The sequence below is a fragment of the Lemur catta genome, chromosome 9 (genome assembly GCF_020740605.2).
Source record: "Lemur catta isolate mLemCat1 chromosome 9, mLemCat1.pri, whole genome shotgun sequence".
Classification (NCBI taxonomy): Eukaryota; Metazoa; Chordata; class Mammalia; order Primates; family Lemuridae; genus Lemur; species Lemur catta.
Window position 1 is genome coordinate 73,321,034 of NC_059136.1, and position 25,837 is coordinate 73,346,870.

At 41.1% G+C, this 25,837-nt stretch overlaps 1 protein-coding gene across 3 annotated transcripts in view; it reads left to right on the forward strand.

The window, feature by feature from the left end:
* Window positions 1-4,944: 4,944 nt before the first annotated feature.
* The window catches only part of PAG1 (phosphoprotein membrane anchor with glycosphingolipid microdomains 1), a 135,892-nt gene continuing 114,999 nt past the window's right edge, over window positions 4,945-25,837 (forward strand). Inside the window, exon 1 of one of the 3 annotated variants that reach the window (XM_045561434.1) lies at window positions 4,945-5,102. The gene's annotated coding sequence lies outside the window, so the exon portion shown is untranslated. The remainder of the gene's footprint in view (window positions 5,103-25,837) is intronic. The other 2 variants (XM_045561435.1, XM_045561437.1) reach the window with 2 other exon arrangements.

The window sequence follows — 25,837 nt, forward strand, 5'->3', positions numbered from 1 at the left end:
TTTAAGTCTTCTTTCAGAAGAGAAAAGTGCTCTCTTAAAAACTACAGTCAATCATGTCTTACATTAAAATGATAAAATGGACATTAAGAGATGTCTAGCTACAAATTTTAACTCTAGGAGAGATTTAAAAAAAAAAAGCTCACCACTAACAGCTAGCATTTATTAGGAGCCTAATATATGCTTGAAGCTCTCGTCACTTTGTGTTAGGTTATCAAAGATGGCAGCCACGTGATTGCAGCTGATAGATGGAGATGCTGCCCGACAGCCTGTGAGGTTCGCACGGTACTGCTTCCCCCGTGGCTCTTTCCTTCTATTAGTGGGAAACTTGGTTGGAAGGAAGGAGTAGGTAGTGCTTAGAGACAGAAATGGAATGCACATTTCTATAATAGTTCTTTGATGCCTTTATAACAGATTTTAAGGAATTTATACTTTATTCGTCTCTGACCATTCTTTCCTATAGATCATGTCAAAGATGGAATTCTCAGTGCTTTCAGTATAGGTAAGCCCTGTGTTGCCAGTACAGTCTCAACTGCTGCTTCGCTTCTTGGTCACAGGTCATCTCCCAACCTCATCTCAGAAGCTCCTGCTATTTAGTCTCCACCAGCCTCTGCTTCTCAGCCACCAAACGTCACTTTTAGTCATCTTCTTCCACTTCTAAATTCCATCCTCCCTGCCCCTAACCCCGCTCCTGTCTCCAGCCAGAATCCTTACCCAATATCTATTTCTTTTCAGGCTTGGCATTATAATTCACATTCTATGAACTTATTTGTTAATAGAGGTTTAAAAAACATTTTGGAGCTAGCCTGAAAATCCAGATTATTTATTATATTGGCTGCTTTAAGTTCTAAATGAACTAATTTTGACATGAACATTTGAAATGCAGGCATTTCATAAGTTTCCTGTGTTAGGGCAGGAATTGGGCTTTCCAATAGTTTTTGAAAGTTTCTCAGGCAAAAAGACAGAATGCTAATCTCCCCACCCCCACCCCCACTGCCCACTAGGGATTCAGTTATGGTTCCCAGTGCACTTATCAGCTGCTGCATGTTTTCAAACAAGGCAAACTTTGTAATAAACCGTGCCCAAAAATCAAGTACAACTTGTATTAATTTTTATGCCAAGTTTATTTTCCACCAATTGGCATCTAACTCTTTGCTCTTGACTCTGTCTCAGCCACATCAGTCACCTTGGACTTCCCATAGTTCTCTTATCTAGACTATGTCTACAAAGTAGGCAAAGATTGAAGATTTTCATGCCAAATAATTCCTTTGAGTGAAATGCATGAAGAAATGTTATTAATAAAGGTGGAGAATTTTTGAAGCAAAACTTCTCAGCTTAGTGATATGTGTGATTTTTGGCAGGAAGAGTCTACCTATCCTAGGTATAGTTTCTTGAATGAGGGGAGAATAGGAGTTTTTGGTGTCTGTATAAATTGAAAACCTCACTACTGGGATTTTAGAGGCATTGAAGAAAGAAATTCTCAGCCAAAGAGCAGGCTTTGTTGACCCATAACGAATACAGGCCTCAGGGAAAAAAATGTAGCTGCTACTCCTGCCAGACAACAATAGCAGCTAATGTGAAACAAATTCTAAATGCAGACACAGTCAATATTAAGACACAGTCAATACAGTATCAAGGCAATGTTATATAATTCATGTATTTAATGCTAATAATAGTGGCTTAAATACAATGGCAGTGGGACAAACCAATTAACTTTTTATGTAATTAAATCTTGGATCTCTTAAAGTCAATATGCAAATGAATTCAAATACTATATAAATAAATATTTTGATTGGAGTTTCTAGCACCAGAGAAAACAGAATGTCAACTTTGGTTCTTCTCCTACAAGTCCCAACATGATTATTCTGTCACCTTGGTAATTTATTTAAACTATTTCTTTTTGTTTGTTTGTTTGTTTGTTTGTTTGAGACAGGGTCATGCTCTGTCTCCCACGCTGGAGTGCAGTGGGTGGAGATAACAGCTCACTGCAACCTTGAACCCCTGGGCTCAAAGAATCCTCTCGCCTCAGCCTCCTGAGTAGCTGGAATTACAGGCATGCACCACCATGGCTGGCTAGTTTTTTTTATTTTTTGCAGAGACAGAGTCTCACTGTGTTGTCCAGGCTAGTCTGAAACTCTTGGCCTCAAGCAATTCTCTTACCTTGGCCTCCTAAAGTGCTGGGATTACAGGTGTGAGCTACCACACCTGGCCTATTTAAAATATTTCTTAAAAACTAAACTAAATTCTATAACCTATAATGTGCCAGCTCTTTCATTTACAGAGAATCTCTTTCTGGTAGGAATTTATTTATTTTTATTTTATAATCACACAGAAGAATAGCTCTATGGAAGAGTTACACGGGAAGTAAAGATGGAGGTGCGTTGGACAGAGTTGGCAATACAGCATTCCAAGGCAAACCTCTGGGTTAGAAGATTGCATATAAATATCACACATTTCCTTCTGAAACTTCACTCAAACTGGGAGTATAGTCCATAGCATTTACCACAAGCATTGTTCCTGACACTTCTGGTTCTATATTAAGTTGTGGCTTTGAAATACATTTGGGTTCTAATTTACTGATGGCAAATCTTGGTATGAAAAATTTGGAAATGAAAAACAATCTTCATTATGTCATTTGGTGAAAAGAGAGCAGAGGAAAAGAAGAGAGGCTTGAGACTGGCCCCTGCCTGGATTAGTGATTTCGTCTAAATCACTTAGCTTCTGGGCCTGGGTAAAATAAGGAGGGTAATTATACTTGTCACCAGAAAATGTGAGCATTGCCCTTCGAAGTCCTCAGCGAATCTTGCACTGTGTAACTGCAATGTCCTGGGACTAGGTTGCTCTTAAAAACACATTTCCCAATCCCAACATGTGGAGCTGCAAAACTGGGATGAATACATAAACGTCTTTCCTCCATACATGAACGAAAGCCTTTTGTACTCAAAATATAGGCACAGCCTTTAAAAGATGAGACTAGTAAACACAGAAACCATATGTTTTATAAGATCTGAATTGTTGTTTTTCTTAGGAGAAACGTCAGGCACTAAGATCCTTGCTTTTATTCAAGTTCCACTTAAACAGTCAACTAATGTCCAGAGTGTGTCGCCTTCAATGTGTAAAATGGACATACTTTCTTTTTTTATTCAATTTAAGAGACCACTGTGAGATTTCAATGAGGCAAGGGATGTGATATGCCATGTCTTTAAGCTCTTGAATGGCTGAGTTTCACACCACACTCTGAAGCCGGAGGCCAAGTCTGGTCCGTGGATCCTCTTCCCCAAAGTGCCTATCCAAGCTTTAGGTTGAGTCGGACGTTTGTTTCCTCCTCCATACCCTCTGCAACACACTAGCATCCCTTATTCCATCACTCTGCTTCCTACTCCCTCACGAATGAGCTGCTTCCCCAGCCAATTTTAAGCCCCTTTTCATATGTGTGACAGTATTCAATAGAACGTATGCATTTATGTTTAATACCATTTATGTTTTTTGCCTGCTAAGTAATTCATAATAATTGTAGATAATTGGGACTAGTCAGATAAAGCACCAATTGGTTTAGAATGCACTGGATTTTGAATTAGACGTCCTGAGTTCCAGACCTGGATTGGTTCTTTGTCATGCAAAAGTCTATTCCCAACACCAGGTTGCTGGTGTAAAGCTGGTTTGGCTCAAACAAAACCCCTATTAGATTTATTTAGAGTGCTTATTACAAATGGAATTCCAGAGCCCCACCTTTACCCAGCCGCTGAACCAGAACCACTACCAGGGTAGGTAGGCCCTGGGCATTTGCTCTGCATTTTAAAAAACCTCCTCGGGTGACTCTCAGAAGCGCTGCTCCAGGTTCTAGACCACACTTTGAGTAGCAATGATGGGGTGATCTGCACCTGCAGCGTTGGCAACTTTTGAGAGCTTGTTAGAAATGAAGAATCGCCCCTTGTCCTCCTAGGCGTATGGAATCTGAATCTATGTCTTAACAAGATTCCCAGGAGATTGTGTCACACATTAAAGGTTTGAGAAACACGGCTGTACCTCGGTATCTCTGGGGAAGCTTTACAACCTACTGATACCTGCACCCCACCCAGAGATTCTCCTGTACTTGTGCTGAGGTGTGGCCAGGGCAAAGGGCGTTTGCAGGCTTCCCACCTTATTTTAATGTACAAGCACAGTAGAGGACCATTGTCCCCCATATCACAAACCTTTTATGGTTAAGCTATAAGCTTAGTGAAATTGGCTTTTGTGGGCTCGCCTGGGACCTTAAGGACCGCTTAAACAGTCCTTTGGAAGGGACAATGGACTCCAGAGAAAAACAAGTTTAGCCATAGAGCTGTAGGTTAACAGGACCCAAGGAGAGAGCGTTCTGCTCCCTTCCTCGAGCCAGCGGGGAGCTGCGCGGGTCTGCACTCCCAGGCCCCGACCCCGGCCCCGCGAGGCCCTCCCGGCTCGCCCCTCCCCCGCCCCTCCCCCGCCCCTCCCCCGCCCCTCCCCCGCCCCTCCCCCCGTGACGTGCCGCAGCGGGCCGGGATCATGCGCACTCGCGCCCCGCGCCCCGCGCGGCTGCTCCGCCTCGGCGCCTGTCATTCTCCGCGGCTCGGCGGCGAGTGCGGACTGCGGTGCCCGCCCGCTTGCTGGCCCGGCGGCGCGCCCGCTATGTGAGCGGCCGACTGGCGGCGGGCTGCTGGTTCTGCCGGCGGCAGCGCGTCGAGTTCTCTTGCGCCGGGTTTCTTGTTGAGCCGCGATTCCCTTGGAGCCCGAGACACGCACCAGGTGCTCTCGCTCCCGGGCCGGCGGCAGCTGCAGCGCGCGGGTCGGTGCCGCGGGCTTCAGCCTCCGTCGCCGCCGCCGTCGCCGCCGCCGCCGCCGCCGGGCCGTGCGCCCAGGCGAGCGCCCGAGGCCGGGCACGGCTGAGCCGAGGCGGCTGGTGCAGAGCGGCGGCGCCCCGTCCTGCACCCACCGCTGCGGCGGGGCAGTGCGGGGCCGGCGGGACCGCGCGCAGGAGTTTGCGAGGCTGCCTTGGAGAGCGCGGTCCCCCAAGAAGACTGCGTGCCTCCTGAGTCCCAGTAAGTTGGCTGGAGTTTCTGAAGTTGGAAGGGGAGCCGTGGGAAGGAGAGGTTCGTTTTTATTATCTTTATGGTTTGGGAAGCCGGGGGTGGCACATGTCGTTAGCAGCAGTGTTCCAGCTTGGTGGGGGAGTGCAGGGTGCGAAAAAGGGGACAGGACACGCGGACGCGGGGAGAGTCTGGAGTCCAGGACTGGCTGGCCCCAGCCTCTGACGAATGTGCCAGTTGGAAATGTGCTGGGAGAGGGCAGGTGCTCTGAGGACATTTCGCCTGCTGCTTGCTAATTGCACGTTCCGAGCTCCTTGACTGTGTGTGTGTGTGTGTGTGTGTGTGTGTGTGTGTGTGCGCGCGCGCGCGCGCGTGTGCGGGGGGCGGTGGTCCACGAGGTCTTGTCACCTACATCCTAAGTCCTGGGGGAGTGACTCTCCTTGGATGCCCAGCACTGATGGATCTTTGGGAAGGGGAGCTAAGCCATTCCTGTCAGGCCTGCAGGCTTCCCGCGCATCCCACTTTACTCTTCCCCAAGGCAGAAGTTGCCAACGTTTCCATAATTGGAGGCTAGTCCTTTAGGGAAAAAAACAACTTATATATCAACCCGGTGTTTTGTGCTCTAAGGCAAATAAAATGAGAAACACGCTCTGTGCGTGTGATTTCACACACTTTCAGAATGTGGGCAAGTCTCAAAAGAGATAGGATTCAGATGATGACATTTGGGTTTCACTGCGATTGTCCTGCACCTCTTATGTAAGCCTCCCGGCTGGATAACTTTATCTCTCTGCAGTGGCTGCAGCTGTGGCTCTCCATTCCATTTGTTTAAAGTCCAGCTTGAACACTATTTAATGAAAATGCTGACATGATATAGCTGCCTGTGGTCTGAAACAGTGCACTCTTCAAATTGGAGTGTCTTCTCCTAACAGGGAGCATGGGAGGAAGAACCCAGTATATTTTTCAAGGCAGCTCCAGGAATTAGACACATAAATCATGTTTTAAAATAGCATGCATTGTGCAGAGAGCATGCAGAGGACCCCCTTTTGAACACATCCCCTTTGTTTTAGTAAAAGTGGAAATTGTTCATGCCAGACAATTGTTGAGTCTGAAAGTTAAGTGTACTGATGGGCTTAATTATCTTAATAAACAAAGAGCATGATTTATAGGTAGCTGCAGTGTCCTACTTTGAAGGATAGAAATCTTTAACCTTTTTTTCTCAGCTGTCCCCTAGAGATTTCTTTTAAGCAGAGCAATGGATTATCATCATTGATGTTTAATACTTGAGTTGATTAAATTTGTAAAAGGAATAGTACTTTGAAATACCATATAGTACTGCTGTGTGGCTCTTAGTGAATATTAAAAATAAGTCGAATATTTGTATAGAAGTCATTAGTTTAACAAAACAGAGCACCTTAAGACTGTGATCTGTTTAATTTGGAGTTGAAATCATTGTTTAAACCAAAACTCAGGAGTATATTTTAATGTAAGATTTATTTAGGTAATCTTTAGAGAAAGAAGTGCATTTATTTATGGTATTCCAGCCTACAGAACAAGATGAACTACTTATAGGCACCTTATTTAAAATGTAGGGGTTTTTTAAGGAATTCTAAGAAAATACACAAAATGTTATTTCAGAAGTTGAAAAGTTAGTCAAGTCAACACATTGCTGTTTTTGAGAGCAGCCAATGCCTATCTCTGGAAGAGATTCAACTTCAAACAGGTTGACCCAGTAAGCACTGTTGCATCCTGGTTAGGAGGACAGGCTATGGAGCCAGGCTGCTGGCTCTGGTACCCTCTGCTTGAATCTGGGCAAATTGCCCAAACTCTTTGCCTCCATGTTTTCATCTGTAAAATGGGGATAACAATAGTACCTACCTCACTGAATTGTGGTGAGGATTAAAAGAGTTCATAGATGATGTAAAGCTGTGGAGCCATTATCTGGTATATTAAGCTTGTTCTGGGTAAAATTAGCATTGTTATGAAAGGAACTGCATCTTTGGATACAATGGACATTGCTCCTGGTGGAGGCTAACAGGAGCAGTTCACATGTATAACAGGAGAGAGAGTATACACGTTTATTGGGCACCACCTGGTGATTACAGATACCAGCTGGTATTTGACCTACTGTCTCCTTCAGTTCCTCATGGCAGTCCTTTGAGGTAGGTGGCTTCATCTGCTGTAGAGATGAGGAAATGGAAGCTCAGTGAGATCAAATAGTAGAAATTAGAGCTAGGGTTTTAACCCATGTCTGTCTGTGTTGAAACCGATCTTTTTGACCCTGCTGCCTCAACTTGCAGTTGAAATAGGTGCATTATTATCCTCAATTTACAAATGAGGAAATCTAAGCTTAAGGATTAAAGTATGCAGAATGATTAACAGCCCCCACAACATAATTTTCTGTGACTGTTAACGATTATCATCATCATTATTGTTAAATAACTTGCCCCTGGTTCCATACCTCCTAGGGTGTAGCAGAGGTGCCAGAAGGTGAAGTGAGTTTTCTCCTTCAATTTGAAGTGCATTCTGTTGCTTTTTACTTCCTTTTTCATATATACAGAGAGTGAAAAAAGAAATATTGGTATTAATAAAATGTCAGAGTTTACAGTGGAGGTTGGTGCCCTCAGTTTTGTTTCTTGCCTGTGCACGTAGCTGCAGCAATCCACACACAGTCAAGCAAACCACCACAGGCAGCAGTAATCAATCCACAAACAGCATCATCCCTGAATATGAATTCAGTCCCAGCTGGAGAACTCCCCTTGGGCAGAGAGAGAGGCCTTGCCCTTTGCTTCATATTAAACTGTATGTGCAGAAACAGAAATAACTTATCCTTCCCATTAAATAGGCTTCCTTGAGGCCTCAGTACCAGTGTCATGGGAAGCAGTTTCAGGGGTCTATAAGCAGTACATTCTTAAAGGTCTCCATAGCCTGTCACACTTCTCGCCTGAGTTCCAGAGGTTGGGAATGATGGGGAGGCCATGGTATTCTTGTGGCTTTCTTAAATTACCACCCAGATACTAGATACTGTTCTGGCCCTTGGTAAATCTTTACTCTCTCTTCTAAAAATTGAAATCTAATTGCTGTATTAGGCACATAGGCAACAGACTGCTCCTAGACTGATGTAATGTTTAATGAAACCTCTTAGCTAATGTATCCTACCATTGAAAGGTACTTCAAGACAGACGTTCAAGGTTGGCTTTCCTTTTTTAAAATCAAAACTCCCTGGGAGTGAGCTTCTAGTAGTCTGCTTCAGTGTGCCTGGGGGACACAGTACCACAGTTGCAGTGTGCCAGAAAGAGCCTCTGCCATCAACGGAGACATCTCATATCTCTCTCAAATATCTTCTACTTCAAGTTCAGCTTTCCTTTGCAGAGAACAGATTTCCCCTTTCCCCAGTCGATACTTACATTTCAAATGTTCCTTTGCTCTGGGTAATTCTATAGTGAAAGGCTCCCTTGATCACTTTTGTGACTTGAGTTAGGTCCGTGATTTATTATGAACTAATTCTTCAGAAGATACATCTAGTTGTTTTATTTCCTGTCTGTGTTATCCATTAGCTATTTAGTGGCTTATCTGTGATGACTTTTAAGTCCCTAAATAACATTCTCCTGACATCCAGCTTGCTTTTGCTGTCAGAAGATACATGTATAAGAAATGCAAAATAATTTTAATATGGATATAAGTGAATGAAGGTCATTTACACTCCCCAGTTATAGGTACTGTCTTGAATTCTCTTCACTTTGGGCTTGGGGAGTTGGGAGCTGATATTTCTAGAGTGCTTGCCCTATGCATCATGAGAGGTATATTGGGGGGGTTATACAACTTATATAAGCAAGCAGTTTTCATGCAACATGGCAGAGACATCCCATCAAGGCTGGGTCATTGCTGAGTTCCAGGGCATGGGGTGGGTATGAGGGGAAGACAGCTCTGAGCATGATTTATCTGACTGCATTTCTAGTCCTTGCTGGTCATCGCCTCTGGGTAAGAATTGGAATGAATAGCTAACAGGGAGCAATTACTATTAATACATACTGGCTACCATGCTATAATCTTTACAGACACTGTTTCCTTTAATCCTCACAGTGACCTTGTGTGGCCGTTACTTTAGTATCTATCCTATTTTGCAGATGTGGTAACTGAGGCCTAGAAAGATCAGGACACTTGTCCAAGGTGACACTAGTGAGTTTGAGAGTAGAGTGGAGCCCAGAGCTGTGTGACGAGGCCAGTGCTCCTTATAGAACGTTGTACTACCTCTGATTTTTGAACCTTCGTGATTGATAAACTCTATTGCATGGGTTTCTGTATTGCATTATAATGTAGGTGTACTGTATCATGCTTTTCAAAAGAATCCTATGCTTGGTCCCTAGGCAAAGGGGCCGCAGGAAGGCGCATGCCCACAGCCAGTGGCAGGAATTGACTGCACAGGAAGCGTCATCTCCATATCTTTGTGGAGGAAGAGCTTAAGCTTAGTCCATGCAGTGAGCTCAAAAAAGAAAACCACATGTCCGCTTTGTGAAGTAGGAAGCATGAAGCCTTCAACTGATAGTGCAACACAGTGGAGAGGCATGTTAACTTTATCTGCGTTTGGAGTCATGTACTTGCATCATTCTCATTAAAGAAAGAAGTGTGGAGACCTGAGATTTTTTTTTCGTTGAATAAGTTTATTTAAATCTAAAAAAGTATTGACAATGAACTGTTATGGGAGTACCACATTACTACAGCAGTGTCATGTGTCATTCCCATGAGACTATGGTTTTTAAAGGAAATGAATGCTTATAGCTAACAAGTAAGGCTCAAGTGTGTTGTCTCCCAGTGAGAACATTGCGTCAACACTTCCATGTCTGTGTTATAGCCTTTCTAACTCCAGTCCAAATGTAGAGTAAAAAGAATTTAAAACCACCTTGTAATATTTTCAAAACCCTTCCCCTGAGCCCTACCTCGTCTATTTTTTCTTGATTGCACACTGGAGCCAATATTTGTTTAATAAGGTATTATTTGTATCCCCTAGAGTTTGAATTATAAAGAAACTATTGCTATTGTAATATTTTGGCATATCTTGTTGGTGTCTCATTCACTCTTATCCTTGATGTTATAGGAGTGTATTATTTTTAAATCAGAAAGTGATTAAAAACTTAGTTTAAAAAATTCAGTTTCCTAAAAATAGATTGTTTATTGCAGAAGTTGGGAAAATTTGGCCTTACTGGGGGCCTTTTCTAAAAATACAGAGCTTTTGAAACTCTATGGACCTTATGGAGTAGGCAAATAAAAAACAATTTCTAATTGGTTATTGGCAGTTTTGTATCTCCCTGTCCAATTTTATAGATCTCCAGGTGACCTAATCCCTTTGTACCACATCATGTATTCATTTGCAAGTGATCAGCTTTACTTGATTTTCTAAAAGTACCGAAAGGTGTGACTAAATCAGCATTTCTGTCATCTCCCGTCTCCAAGTGTAGAGAGCTCTCTGGCTGCAAGTGTAAGGTTTATTCTCTGAGGAATGAGGGCGGATCAGGTAAGTCCTCAGGCATCTCTTCTCACTGTATCTGTGACTCTGTCATTACTAGTAATGTTGCTTCTGCCCACAGTGGCCCTTCACCCCTAACCATACCATCCCTTCACCACCCCCATTATGGTAGAACATGATGAAGCTACTGGGAAACCTTAATGTTGAGGCAGCACATGTTAGAAGTCAGAGGCAGTAAAAACACACAACACAATGTTTTGGGTTTTCTTTAATTAAAAAAAGGCAATCTCTAACATAGCTATATACAAAAAGACCACATCCTCTGCATTCAGCAGTTGGGAGTTACAACCAGAGTGGCCTTATTAATTTTTCCCTGACACCTTCTAAGGAAAGCCGTGAACCTCTGATTCACACATAATCACTAGCAGCTTGGCTGTGTTTAAGTCAAATTTAGTTGGGGTGATATTTATTCATCTATACGTTCACCAGATATATATCGATATGCTACCAGGCACGTTGTCAGATGGAAAGACCTCAAACATAAGAAAATCCCTCTTCCTGCCCTCACGAGTCTCAGTCTCACTGAGTTTGTAACCAGTGCTTAAGGGGTGCTGGGCTCTGTTGGGGTGCCGACTCCAAAGGGATAGCTTTCCCTAAGGATCTATAATCTGGGTCTGGGAGAGCAAGTAAGAGGGAACCAGGAGGCTGAGGGTGGGAGTGGGCTGGAAGAAATCATTCTGAGCACAGGGAACAGGGAATATGGTGCAAGAAAGGTACTCACGAGGAGAGTGAGTTGTGGAACAGCTAATCATTCCATGTGGCTGGCACTGTTGACGGGGACGGATGAGGCTAGAGGTGGAGACCTGAGGCCCGAGGCACTTCAGGAAGGGTCTTGTGGGCCATATTTGGTCTTGTGGATGAATTTGAGCACTTTAGACTGTCCTTTTAAAATCATCATTCTGGGTGTTCTGTACAGAATGGATGGGGTAGGGAACAGAAAAGAAAAGACATGTGAAAAAAGCTTTTGAATCGTAGTGTGGATTTAAATTCTGAACTCAGACTGATAAGAGTGGAGACATAACCAGGAGAAGCTAGAAGGGGATGGTGACTTCAAGGATGACTCTAGGGTTTCTGGCTTTGAATAGACAGAGGTGCCGTTGGCAATGACCACAAATAAAGAGGATGGAGCACTCCGTGGGAAACCATGACAAGTTGTGGATTTATGCAGTGTGAGGCACCAGAGGGACATCCAGGGCTTGAGATGCAATTAGCAGTTATACGGCCTCTGGTTCTAGAATTTAAGACAGAGGCTGGACTGGAAATGTAGGTTTGCAAGGCCTCTGTGTATTTGAAATTGTTTTTGAGGTTGTGATCGCCTGGGAGAAGGTGTGGAATAAAAAAGAGATAAAGGCCAAGGTGGCAGGCAGAAGAAAAGGAGATGGGATAGTAAGATTTAGTGAGAAAAGTTCTTGACAAGCCCTTGGACACAAAGTGGCAGAAGCCAGAGGCAAAACAGAATGAGGTGCTTGATTGAATGGGAGCTGAGTGACAAAAGAAATGAAATTGAAAGAAAATTCAGAGAGCAGAGGGACAGATCTGACTGTTAACTTGTGTCTGCACAGATAATGGTGGCTGTTTCTCATAGAGCTTTCAGTTCCTGTCAATAAACATTAAGACCTACTATGTGGAGGGTGGTAGGATAGGGAGTGGGGGAAAGAAATAAAATCACAAATAAAGCATGATCCTGGATTTCAAGCAGCTTATAGAATTCTTGTTTTTTTGTTCCATTCATTTTTCTCCTTTGTTGACAGCAGAACACAGGCACACAGGAGTATGGGAAGAATGAAAGAAATCACTTTGTTGGTGGGTAAACTGCTTGGTTCTCGATAACAGCCATATCTCGTCGTATCCATGAATGAGTACACTGAAAAGGAAAGTGATAAATGATACATTATTTGACAGTTTACAGAAACTACACTTTTGTCATGGCCATAGCATCTTTAGAGGGTTTGGACCTTTGAATCAATCCTTTTGTTGTTATTAATGAGACTTTTGGCTCACTGGATTACTTGAGGTATGCTGAGTACAATGTCCTATCGTTTTCACCCATCTTATAAAAATAGGCCTTGTTATGTTATAGACAAACTGAAATATTTGGAGATGATGGGAATAATGACCATGTGTTTTAGTTAGTACCGAACATTTCAGTCCTCAAACGTTTTGTACTTTAATTTTGACCTAAATGCAGAATTACTCCCATTATAGAGATGAGGAAACTGAGATGCAGGGTTCAGATGACTGGGGGGAGATAACACAGCTAGTAGGTGGTAGAGCTCTCAGGATCCAAAATGAGGCATTCAGACTTCAAATTCTGGGTTCATACCACTCTGTCGCTCGTATGTTTGGGAATAGCGAGTAAAGAAAAATTAAGGGGTAGAATGTTTAAGAGTTTTTTTTCTTAGTCTGCTCAAAGCACCATCAGTAGAAACTGTTGGCTACAATTTCTATATTTGATGGGCCACAGGTTATTTATGCAAATACATGTGATTAAGTTAGACTGGAGAAAAATCTGTTTTTTCACAAAATCACAAATGAACATCCTTTGTTATCTGAACAGCACTTAACTGAGTGTAAAATGCAAGCTTCAATACTGTAAATTGTAGTTAAACTTGCTATTTGTGATACAATGGAAATTTATTTTTCAGCAGTTGCAATGGCTGTTGAATGTTAAGTATTCTGTGTGTGCATGTATGTGCATGTATTCTGTGTGTGCATGTATGTGCATGTGTGCATATATGTAAAAAATCAGCCAAAGTGTGAACTATTGGTTTTCCTTTTATAATCTTGAATTCTCCAAATACATTAAATGATGTAGCTTGCTTTGTCTTGCCAAAGCAGCTATTATGTTACCCACTTAATGCCAAAGTCTTAAAGCTTTTGTCTTTTTTGTAAGCAGTATAAAATGACACAGAATAAATCTAAAGGATTTATTTTACTTCCCCAACTTGTATTTTGGCTCCTGATAGTCTAATATTTCGATTACCTAATTTTGCTACTATTAAAGCAGATATTAGCTATTAATATATAGTAATGTTAGAATCATGAAATGTACATGGGATGTTATGGCTATTGGAAAGTTTATGATGCTGCATTTATTTTTATTTCACAAAAAAAAATCTAGGAGGCTTACTAAATGGCAATTTCCAGATGAAAGCAATTTCCAGCAAGTAGCAAAATGCTGGTGCCAATGCTTATCCCTAAATCTCAATTTCAAGCTTCATGGTGCCAATTTTACATTTTAGCTTCAGCATGAAAAGTTGAATCCAAAGGGGCTTATGCATTGGTGACATTTAGTGGAGTGCTCTTTTGTTATTGGTGCTGATTTTTAAAAATAACAATGCATTTATAAATTTTAAAAAGTTTTATAAAATGTTAAGCAACTATTTTAGTTCTGCTAATTATCACTACACAAGGTGTATTGTAATAGCCTTAGTCCATTGTAGTTGAGAAATTACAATATAAGCATGAAAATTTAAATAACAATATAAAGTAATATGGTATTTTATGTATGATTTTATTGCACTTTATAATAATAGGTGAAGAAACTCAAATGAAGTAAAATGAAGATTAATTTGGCCATTTCATGTTTCGTGTGTCCCAATTTCATCCAAATGCAAATATGATAATGCAGAATACTAGAGTTAGTATTCTGTTCAGGTGATTTGACACTACTATATTTATTACTCACTACTGAGATGAACACTTAAGCTGCATTTCCTACCAATCTTTCCATGAGTTTATATTTTATTATTATGTACTAGTTCATTTTCTAAAAAGTCATTAAATTTTCTTTATCTCTTTTTTCTTATTCCTACTGAATTTTATTCAGACATTTTTATGTTAGTGTATACTTGACATGCTAGAACATGTCTAAATTAGTAATCTAATTTGAATAGCATAATTATGTGTACAGTTGGAGCTTGATTGAATAGAGTGCTTTTGCATATTGTGTGTGTTCTTTCTCTTAGTGGATTTAGGAATTACATACTTCGTAGTTCAGAATCCTAAACCTGTTTATGTTTACCAGTAGGCTCACAGAGCAAAATATAAATATTTTTGCAAACAGAATTGGAAAAGATATGCTTGTTTTTCAAGTGTTAGAAATTGACATGTAACTGTCTACTGTAGCTTTTTCTTAAATGAACAGATAAGAAATATAGAAGTGGTTGAAAACCAGAATGGTGTCATTTGTAGTGTCTTAATTGTTTATGCTGAGGTTTGAAGCATACTTCTTTGTTTTACTACATAAAAAATAAAGATGCTTTGAAATAAAGTGTTATTATGAATCCTGATAAATGTTTGCACATATTTAGATAGTGGTAAGAATATTTTTCCTTTGCCTTATTATATAGTGGTCACTTTGCCCAAAATGTACGTTTTGAAATTTAACATCAACATGAAATGTTCAGTATCTCCAAAGTAGAATAGATACTAAAAAGTTTGAAGTCTGAGTATAAAGATACAATATGAATAATAGCTTTTCAGGCTTTATGCTTGAACAGGATTGCCAAATGGTGTGGTTGTTGAGAAAAATAAAACAAAACACAGATGTATTAAACTTACACTTAATGGTTTCTACCATTGCAGTTCTTAACCTTTCCAACTGGTTATTTGCTAATAATGGCATGTCAGGACCTGAATTATTATAGATCTTTCCTTCTAATAAATATTCAATAGCATTTTCAAAATTGTTCTCATAGATACAATTCATGATAAACAGCCCAGTGCTGGCAATGAGCATGCTTTTCAAACTGTTTTATAGCCACAGGCCGTTTGGCATTTGGACCCTTCTCTTGTGTATTTGCACAGCTCCGCATATCCTGCAAAGTGTCAGCCTTACCTTAGAATAAGCCTTTTGCTTCTCCACAGTTACATGGAGAATGAAAAGAATTTCTCTCCTTTTCTTCTCTCCATAGTATGGCAGGGTCTGTGGTCAGAGAATCATCATTTGCTACTCATATGCCTTTTCTTTCTTGATGTTCTCACTAGCTTCAGAAGTGATAGCATGAAAGGCATTGTTGAAATGTGGCCACTTCAGTTTGGTTTGATCTGTCTTAAACTCTTTCCATCTAGATCTGTGGTTCTCCATCCCTGAGGGGGCATTTGGCAATGTGTGAAGACGTTTTTTGGTTGTCACAGCTGGAGAGGGGGTGCTATTGGCATCTAGTGGGTAGAAGCTGGGGATGCTGTTTTACGTTCTGCGATGCACAAAACGGCCCTCCCCAGTGAAGAGTTTTCTGCCTCAAAATGTCTGTAGTACTGAGGATGAGAAACCCTGATCTAGAAGGTAGGGAGTATTTGTTAAATTTGCATTATATTTTTCATGCACATGGAAATGTGAAAGATAGTTCTGGTAAAGAAATCACTTATTCAATATAATCATTTATTGAACACCTATTAGGTTCTGAAAATACAGTGCAGACTGTGACACAGTTCCTGCCATTAGGAATTTACACTGTCTTTGCAAGACTGATTAAAAAAATTTAGTGCTTGCCATAATTAGAGGCATGTGTGGCATGTTAAAATAAAAATAATTTAGATTTCATTTGCTAAGTATAAGGGAATATCTGGAGGGGATCATATTCTCTGTCTAGATGTAATAGTCATTTGCATATGAAATTTATTTTCCCTTGATAATCAGGAATGGATTCCATTTGTTGTTCTCCTCTCTTCTCATCTCAACTGGTATTAATTTGAAATGTCAGGAAAAAAGGGGAGGTATTGACATAAAAAGCATTACTTTAAGAATTTAGGAAATTAGTTTTTTAACATCTTCATTGAGGTATAATTTACATGCCAGAAAAGTCTCCTATTTTAACTGTACAATTCACTGATTTTTTTTTTAGTAAACCTACAGAACTAGGCAACTATCACCACAGTTCAGTTTTAGGACTTAGTTCTATCACCCCAAAAAGATCATGTTGGCAGTCAATCCTCATTCCCACTGCCAGCCCCAGGCAACCACGAATCTTTCCATTGCTTTCTCTTTTCTCTCTCACTTTCTGTCTCTATACACTTGCCTTTTAGCAAATCTCTGGACATTTCATTTGGGATATTAGTTTCTACCATTAAAATTATGGTAGTTTGATATCTTCTTTTTCAAGATCAGCATCACCTTTGTGTTTTTTTATGTTGCCCATACCATACGCATGCTACGGCGCAGGTGTGGGTACACTTAGTTATCAGAAGTCTCAGACTAATAAAGTGAAAAAGGCAGCAAAGGAGATGAGTGTGTGTGTTTAATGCAGCATGTGCTACATTAAAGAGTGGATAGAGTCCCTGTTTTCCAGCTGTGTCCTGCTTTGTCCCTGGGTCAGTCGTGCCCCCCGCCCCCCAGTACTACACTACCTACACTTGTGAATCTACTAAAATAATGTCACAGAAATCATTGAAAAGATGAGGTCAGGCAAATACCTGCATGATGTGGGGAAACTACAAAAGGATTAAATCTGGAGAACTTGCCTGTCTGGGAGTCGTATGCAGATCAATCATCCCTTAGCCAAACCCTTTGGGGCCAGATGTCTTTTAGAATTCAGCTTTTAAAAAGGTAATTCAGTTGTATACTGTATGTTAATGTAATAGCCTCATGGGATCCAGGAAATACACAGTAATTTCTGTAGCAGAGTAGATGAAGGTTCACCTTTGGTTGGACAGAAAAAGACTAAATAACCTCATGTCAATTCAAGTCAGTTTTTGGAGCAAGTTCATTTGGTACCAGAATAACAAAGAAACTGTCTTCAGAAATTTTTGCTTTTCAAAATTGTAGATAAAGGTTTGCAAGACTGTCCCAGTATAACCCAGGAAATTGCATTTGAAATAATTATTCTGTCCTCTTTTCAGCTCCCCACCCTGCCATCCCCTTGCCGTGTACCCACCTCATATAACTTAGCCATGGATGTACTCTTCCCATAAGACTTGACAAAATGCCAAATTAGCCGTTCAGTTTTGGTGGATGAAGGCCAGGTATGGATGTGTTATGGCCAGCCAGATTTGTGGTCTGTGGTTTTACCTCCCTGCTATAGGCCTGGGTTGTAGCCATGTTCATCTGCTCCAGCCCCTGGGCCCAGGAAGAATAAGGTAGTTTTGTTGGTTCAAAAAGATATCCATGGAGAAAAATCCAAAGGTAGCTATGGCAGCTTTTGTCCCAAGTAGCCCCAGACTCGTGCTTAGTGACCCTCACACTCATCACAAAATCTCAGGCGGTGAAACTAGACAGCCACAAAATGAGATGATAACCAGGGAAGAGAATCCACTAGAGTAAATTTTCTAAAGATGAAGATACTAATATTAGAATTCAAGGAAGATAAAGACGTGAAGAAAACTACACGGGATTCTCTAGTGGACCCACAACTCAGAAGTAGGACACTAGTGCAAAGCAAGACATTGAAGACTTATTGCAAATTGTTAAATTCTACATAATCATCTTATATAATTTGCCTACTGGTACTTAGCAAGCCTCATTAGTCTTGTAACCATAAATTTCACATCTGTGTTAATTTCTAGGTTCCAGTAGTGGTACTTAGAAAACCGTAAATGCAGACCAGTGGGTCTTAACTGGTTTCCCATGGCTCCTAAATTGCTATAGACCCATCACGAAGGTGAATGAATATTTTGATTGATGTGTAAAATTTGCTTTTGTTACAAGTGAAATGCACAGTTGTATAGGCAATGTTACTTAGGCAGAACGTACTACAGATTGTGGGACCCATTTACATGCAAGGGGACCCAATTTCTGCAAATTAGAAGAAAGAGCAGAGTGTAGTGTAGCACAAACAATTGCCCATTTATAGAAACATCCAAGAATGTTGCCTTCTAAGGACTCAGAGCATCCTCAAGGCAGTAATAAGTTTTCAAAGAGCATCGCGATGCTAATGCTCAGGCGAGGGAGTGAGGTGGTAATTCTGGCTGCCTTTGTAGGCACTCAGAAGCATGTGCTGGGGACTACATTGGTACTGTTTGTTACCTTTTTTTAAGTTCTTAATTGCTTCAAGTGTGCCACCAAAATCTGTCTGAAAATGAACCACCAGTATGAAGAGACATTGAATCATTGCCATTCGGTTGTGGAAGTATGAACCCCACCTTTCCTACCCACAGACCTTTGGCTGGGTGTCTTGGTGTACACCCACCTCCTATTTCAGCCCCTGCCACTGGTTTCCTCACAGGTCTTACAGCCTCTTTGCAAGTATTGTTTTCTCTTCTGCCTCCCAGCTTGAAAGAGCTAAACTTGTCCTGCCTTGGTAACTGCACCTGCCTTCTCTTGCCAAGCGTCTTCCTGAGTTCTGAGTTCGCACACATTTCTTCTTGTTACCGCATTTCCTGTTGTTAAAAAGCTGATGGCCTCACCCTGTCACTGCCGCACCCCCTTCCTCATTTAAATACACCCTCCATCCCTGCCCTGCCCTGCTCTGGTGATGTTCTTTGTAGCCACGGTTCCCCATGCTGGCTGTACCCTACCATCGTCTGGGGAGGTTTAAAATTTACTGATGCCCAGGGCCCGCCTGACTGAAGTGCCCTGGGGTGGGGCCTGGACCTTGGTCGTTTTTGAAAGCTCCCACTGGGAATGCAGCCGGCACTGAGAGCCACTGGGGTAGAGGGCACTGCCTGTCTATTGCAGGTAATGAGAGCCATTGTGAAAGTAGTGGCAGGGAATTTTGAAAAAGGATGGGAGGAAGTTAAAAAACAATACTTCATCCCTCCGTTTACTTTCGGTTTCAGCCCAGGAGTATGGGTTCTGGTAAGCCCACCTGGCTGGGGTAACTTCCACCGAGTTGGGCTTTTGTTCTCTCATCAGTAAATCCCCTGCAGCCATGTGCCCCCACCAGGCCAGAAACCATTCCAGGCCAGTCCTGTACTTACCTCCTCATTAGTCTGGCCACCAGGCGCCTGATTTTCCTTTCTTAACTTGGACCTCCTACCTTGCAACCTGGTATTTCCATTTTTCTTTTTGTGAGGCTCTGTCAACCAAGGCCATGAGCCCTCCCCCCTCACCTGCTGTCACTTCACTTAGAAACTCACTAACAGAAAGGACACACACAGCAAAACCGATTAACGTTCTCAAGTGGAGATTTTCACTTGCGAGAAAGATGGATGGCAGAGTCTTTGCTGGGAAACTTTAGTATAGAACACAGTTTTTCTGAATTAGAGAGCGGAAACCACTACCAAAATTGAACTGCCATCTACTTACAGTTTTCTTTTACTTAATGCGCTGATCTGTTTCCAAAATCTTTCTTTATACATTAGCAAGTCTAGGAGTTGGGCAGAGGGTAGCCTGCTTTATAAAGTGCTTTTACGAAGTCTCTTTTCTAGACTTTCTGTGGTCAGAATGCGTGTTTGTTTTCCAGAGGGCCTGTGGCTATGCTTTGTTCCACAGCTTCTAAAGGAGCTGAGAACACTTACAACATAAGTGGTTTTACAATACTCTCTGGACCCTATTGCTTTATAATTAAGGGATAGTTTGTTCCAAAGACAGTGGTTTTATTTTTATTAGTAAGTCGGAAAATTTAAGTGAGGTGATTTTGCTATTAATAACAAATGTGCAGAGCTGCAGAGCTGTTTTAAGGAAATTCATTGTGAAATTTATGTGAAAATCCAGTTGTACAAACAAATAAAGACAAAATGCTTCACTTTACAAACTTCTTCATAAGAATTATTTAAATGCCAGCCTTCTTTAATGGAGTCAGTTTATTGAAATTCTAGTTCTGTATCAGTTTTCCCTGAGCACAGGTATTGCACAAAGCAAACTCTCTACCCTGCAGTTGTCCTTTTGCATGGTAAGAAATGCAACTTTTCTATTTGTTAGCCACACACATAATAGTGTGAGAACCTTGCCAAGGCTGGTAGGGGTGCAGAGCAATAATGAATTAAGGTGGGCATGCAGCATACATTTATTGAGTACCTACTGTGTGCCAGGCACTCTAATAGGTAGGAGATATAGAAGCAGACATGCTACCTATTCTTCCTAGTGGGAGGAGACAATCACTTAACCAAGAGAACATCAGCAGATGTTAGGTTTTAGCAGAGAGTGAAGTATATTTATGTCACTGGGTGGTTAGGGAGGGCCCTCCTGAGGAGGTGACATTGAAGCTGAAATGTGACCACAATAACCAGGGCTGGCAAGAACTGAGACCAGCCTGGGCAGAGCAAACCCAGGCAGTCAAGGGAGGCCAGAAAGGCAGACAGTGGAGGTTGGGTGATGCTCCAGAGCAGGGAGCACCATGGCCAGGTTTGTATTTTCGGAAGATCGCCCTGGTACCAGCACAAAAGGCAGATTGGAACCAGGGACAGGGATGCTGGGAACTGAGAACCATGGTCCTGCTGAGAGGAGAACCACAGCGTGCCAACTTGATGCTAAATGCTAGTCTCGGGCTCCTCTTCTGTCCTCTGTCCAAACCCGAATTGGGCCTCACAGTCTGGTGAGTACACCAGCCTTAATTCGCTTGTAAAATGCTTGTTAAAAATGCCAGTTTGCTGGACCCAGCCCTCATCTAATGATGCGGATTGGCACTCAAGACTTCATTAAGCCTTTAAGGGATTCTGATGCAGGGAGTTCATGGACCAATATTTGAGAAATATTGTATCTAGGGACCATACTGTTAGTTTAATACCCCGTTAATTCTTACAACCGCTCTGTAAGAGAGGTATATTTTTTCTAGTTACAGATTAAGAAACATGCTCAGTATGATTAAGCATCTGGCCCAAGGTCACACAGCTAGTGCATGCTATGGCTGGGAAAGGAATCTGCCCCTTGTGTAGGTAGTCCTGCCCGTGTGGAAATGATAAGCACAGCCCTGCAAAATTCAGAAAAGCTTTGCAGATTAATGTGTCTTCTGAATGAAAATGATCCATCTCTCAAATTCAGGACTCGGTACATCCCATCTTGGAATAGAACCAGAAATGTTCCTTTTTGCTAGCTTTTTTCTGAAGGAGAAGTTTAATTTTGTTCCTCAAAGTTAGAATTTTAAGTCCTAGGGGAAAATATATATATTTCAAAGGAGAGAATTACTCTTTATTGGTCTTTCTAGGTCTCTGTTTGCCTTTTATTCATAAGAGAAGTTGAGATGGCTAAGGGGTAACATTTTTATCTCTCACAGACCTGGAAAGCCAACCATTATGCCTCACAGAAAATTATCATGCTTTCGGTTGCCATGAATCATTTATTTCTTAAGTGGCTCTTGAACTAAGAGTTGTGAAAATGATGTTGAAGAGGTGGAGGAGGGTTGCTGAGTGAAAAGCACACTGATAAGTAGAAATCTTGTTTAAAAGCTGGCTTGGAAAACACATTTGCTTCAGTAAATTACCTGCCTGCCCCCATCTGAATGTGTGAAAAAAGTTCCAGCTTAATTTGCTTCTGTCGATGAGGTATTGAACAAATTTATCCGGAAGATTTAATTTCATAATAAAGTTAAACTTGGCCTGACTTTTAGGGAGGTGTCCCTCCTAGGGAATAGGAAAAGCATGAAAAAAAGGAAGGAAAGAATCCTCCCAGAGCAGCCCCTTCCGCTGCCACTCACTCTCTATTGGGGAGAACTACAGTGAACCTTAGGGTAGAATCCTCCAGAACACCAGCCAGCACTCCACACCAGCCTGCAGGGTGTGAATTGCCTGTCTCTGGCATAAACCCAGTTTGAATGAGATTCCAGGAAGTGATGGAAGGGCTCTCTCTCCCTGAAGCCTGGCTGTTCTGTCCTGCAGAATTGGCAGGGGCGAGGTGGGCCTTTTTGTTTACAGACCACACCATGATTGTCATGTATAGATTGCTGCTTTGATTATTTCAGAACGTTGGGTGAACACTCCTTCCTGAGGTTATTTTCATCAGCACTGATCAAATTTGATTGCTACTGTGTGGGGATGATTATCTAGAGAGATGATTTCTTGTGTACAGGTTTTCCCAGGGGGATGTTGTGCTGCTTGGTGTTAGTGGTCAGCCTCATTCCCATCATTTATGGTGTAAGGTGGGCTCAGGGCCACCTCTGGGGGTATAGTACACACAAGACAAGGCAGATCATATTGTGAAAGCAACTGTCCCCCTATTTGTGCCTACACTTGTACCTAAGTGAAAGAGGAACTTCAGAGACAATCTTGAAAGGAAAAGAAAACTAAACAGTTAACTGCAGTCTTAAGAAAAGTAGATTTGTACAGGGCAGAGACTTGAGCTTTGTGATTGTAGTGAAAGCATTTATGTGTTGATTATATACATTGTCCATAAAGCCTAGAAACATAGATATGTGTGTGTGCGTGTGTGTACATTCTAGAGCATATGATATATTGTAGAATAATATTAATATACCATTTGTTTTTATGGGTATTCACCTATTTCTGGATTTATGATCACCCTCAGGCCTTTTTAAAATTAATTGTGCTAGATTATCTCACCAATTCTAGCTACATCCTTGATTCCTGGCTCACCCGCTGAAGGTGACTTATGTGGGGCAGATTCAGACCAGGTATCTAGTCAGTTCTGTTTTTGTGCAGCTGGTTTTGATGGTGCCAAAAAGGCTATGTACTGTCAGCTTATTATTTTCTCCATTTTTTTGGTTATTGTTATTGTTGGTTTTAGTATATATCTTTGATGCTTCATTTGTTAAACCAAGTATTTTTCAAGCACATTAATGTATATTGTTAAAGCCTCCCTATGTCTACTTGGTAAGAGAGAAAATCTAGTTGAAGTGGTGGCGTGACTTGCCTAAGTCATGCAGCTAGGAAGTTTTTGAGTTGGGATTTAAAGGGAGATATGATAGAAGTCGTGTTCTGTGCTTCACTCCTTCTATTTTCCTGTGATTCTTCTGTTGAAGCTCACCTCCACAAGAAAAAGGCACTAGCTTTTAGGTCAGTTAGGGATTAAAGTATGAATTATTAAATCAGATCACATGTCCATCTGACTTAGGTAAAGTGGTTTAGTACCATTGACTCAACTTGAGAAGTAATTTTCATTATTTTTTCTGTATGATATTGGGGAAAGCATATTGCTTAATGGTGAACTTAATTTACAAAGTTGTAATGCTGTTTTTTTGTTGAATCAGTTCCATGAAGAGGGATAAAATTTTGGACCAAGCTAGTATTGCTGAATCTGTAGAGAGAGATCAACATTTGATGGTTAGTTGGTTGACATGTAGAAACTCTTCATTCTGGGATGCAAAGTTTCTATGGATTTGTCATATTTAACAGATTAAATCATATTCAGAATAAATATTTTTCTTCAAAGCCTCATCATAGAAAATGATATTGTCATTGTAATATTCATAAATGGTATATTTTTATTCAGATGCCTAAACTAATATTGTCAGGTTTTCTCTTTTTGTTTTTTTGCTTCATTCTGTGACCTAGGGTACAACTATTATGGTAAATCCCATTGCTAAAGCAGGCCATTGATTGCTGAAGCGTTCGTGGACTTCAGCATTTACTAAGTCCTACTGTGAATTGTTAATTCATATATGTATACCATCATGCACCACCTAATGACATTTTGGTCAACAATGGGCCTCATATGTTAATACAATGGTGGTGCCATAAGAGTATAATACCATATTTTTACTGTACCCTTTTTAGTGTTTAGGTATGTTTAGATACACAAATACCATTGTGCCATGGTTACTTACAGTATTCAGCACAGTAATGTGCTCTACGGGTTATAGTCTGTAGGAGCAATAGGCTGTACCATATACCTAGGTGTACCATATAGCCTAAGTACGCCATCTAGGTTTGTGTAAGTACATTCTATGATGTTCCCATGACAAAATCACCCAACTATGCATTTCTTGGAATGTGTCCCTGTTATTAAGCAACACATGACTATATTCTCAACTAGCCATAGAGGAAAAGAAGTGTGTTTAGTGCTTCTTTTGGAGTTCCCCTTTGGTGCCTGACACACAATGAATTTTTGCTGTTTGCTGCTCTAACTCAACATGTGCAAATACCCAACTCATCAGTCTGCCTCAATATGCTTCCCTCTGCCACATCTTATCTCTTCCTGTTGTCTTTGCCCTATTTACTGCCCCACATTTAATATGTCAGGCAAATAAAGATGCCTGTTCATCCTTAAAGGTCTGTATATTATATCTATTAAATATTGAATCTGCTTTTTGATTGTGAATCCCTCTGCCATTCTTTTAGTTTAGATCCTCATCATCTGATGACATATGGTCCTGTATTAGCTAGTCTCCATTCTGCCAGATTTGGCCAGAGCTATATTATTTTCTACCCTGGTGACAGGGAAAATTTTCTAACATGCCTATTTGCTGGTATCATTCTTTAGAATCCTTCACTGATTTTTCTGAACATGGTCTTCAGGAAAGAATCCCAACTCCTTAGTGTGGCATATAAAGTCCATAGTGATCAAATCTGTGATCGTCAGTCCGCCTCATTTCTTACAGTGTCCTATGTGTTCTGTGTTCTAGTTATACAGCAACTCAGAGTTCCTCAAATGTGGCCTGAGACTTTGCATAAACTACTCCCTTGAGTCCTTTAACTGACTCATTCTTGCTTCCTTCTTCAGGTGCCCCATACTCTGAAAAGCTGATCCTGATCGTCCAACCACTTCACCCTAACCTGGTTTAGACAAACCTCATTTGCATTCCCACAGTGCTCCATTATATCCCCTTTAGAGCCTTTCACACTCTCCTGTAATTACCTGGTGAGTGATCTCTCTCTCTCCCATTGGACTCTGAGTTTCTTAAAGACAGACATCACGTCTTAATATTTACATCCCCAATGTCTAGCATTGAATCTAGTCTACAGTAACCAATCACATATTTGTGATATTGGGCAAGTTACATACCCTATCTGTTTCATTGTTCTAATCTAAATAGCAGAATTTATCTCATAGGATTTTTTGAGAAATAAAAAAACTACTGTATAGAAAGCATCAGTATATTGCCTGGCACACAATAAGAGTTCCATAAATGTGTTCTTGTTTTATAGTCCACCCCAAGGACCTACGGTAAGGTACCCATCAAATATTTGTAGAATGCTGTTGATTGATAAAGCAGAGGAGGCAGTTCCACAAGTTACCTGGGAGAGAGTTTGGAAAGATTGTGGGCTATATCATTGTAGTGTTCCTATACACCAAAAGAATTAGATAGTTTTAAATATTAAAAATACCATTTACATTAGTAACAAAAACTACAAATAACCCAAGAACAGATCTTACCTTTGTGAAGAAATTATAGAACTATTGAAATACATAGAAGAACTAAGAGGAAATATATATAGTATTTATGGATTGAGAGACTCAATATAGGAAAGATGTAATCCTTCCCCAGATCAATCCATAACTATAATG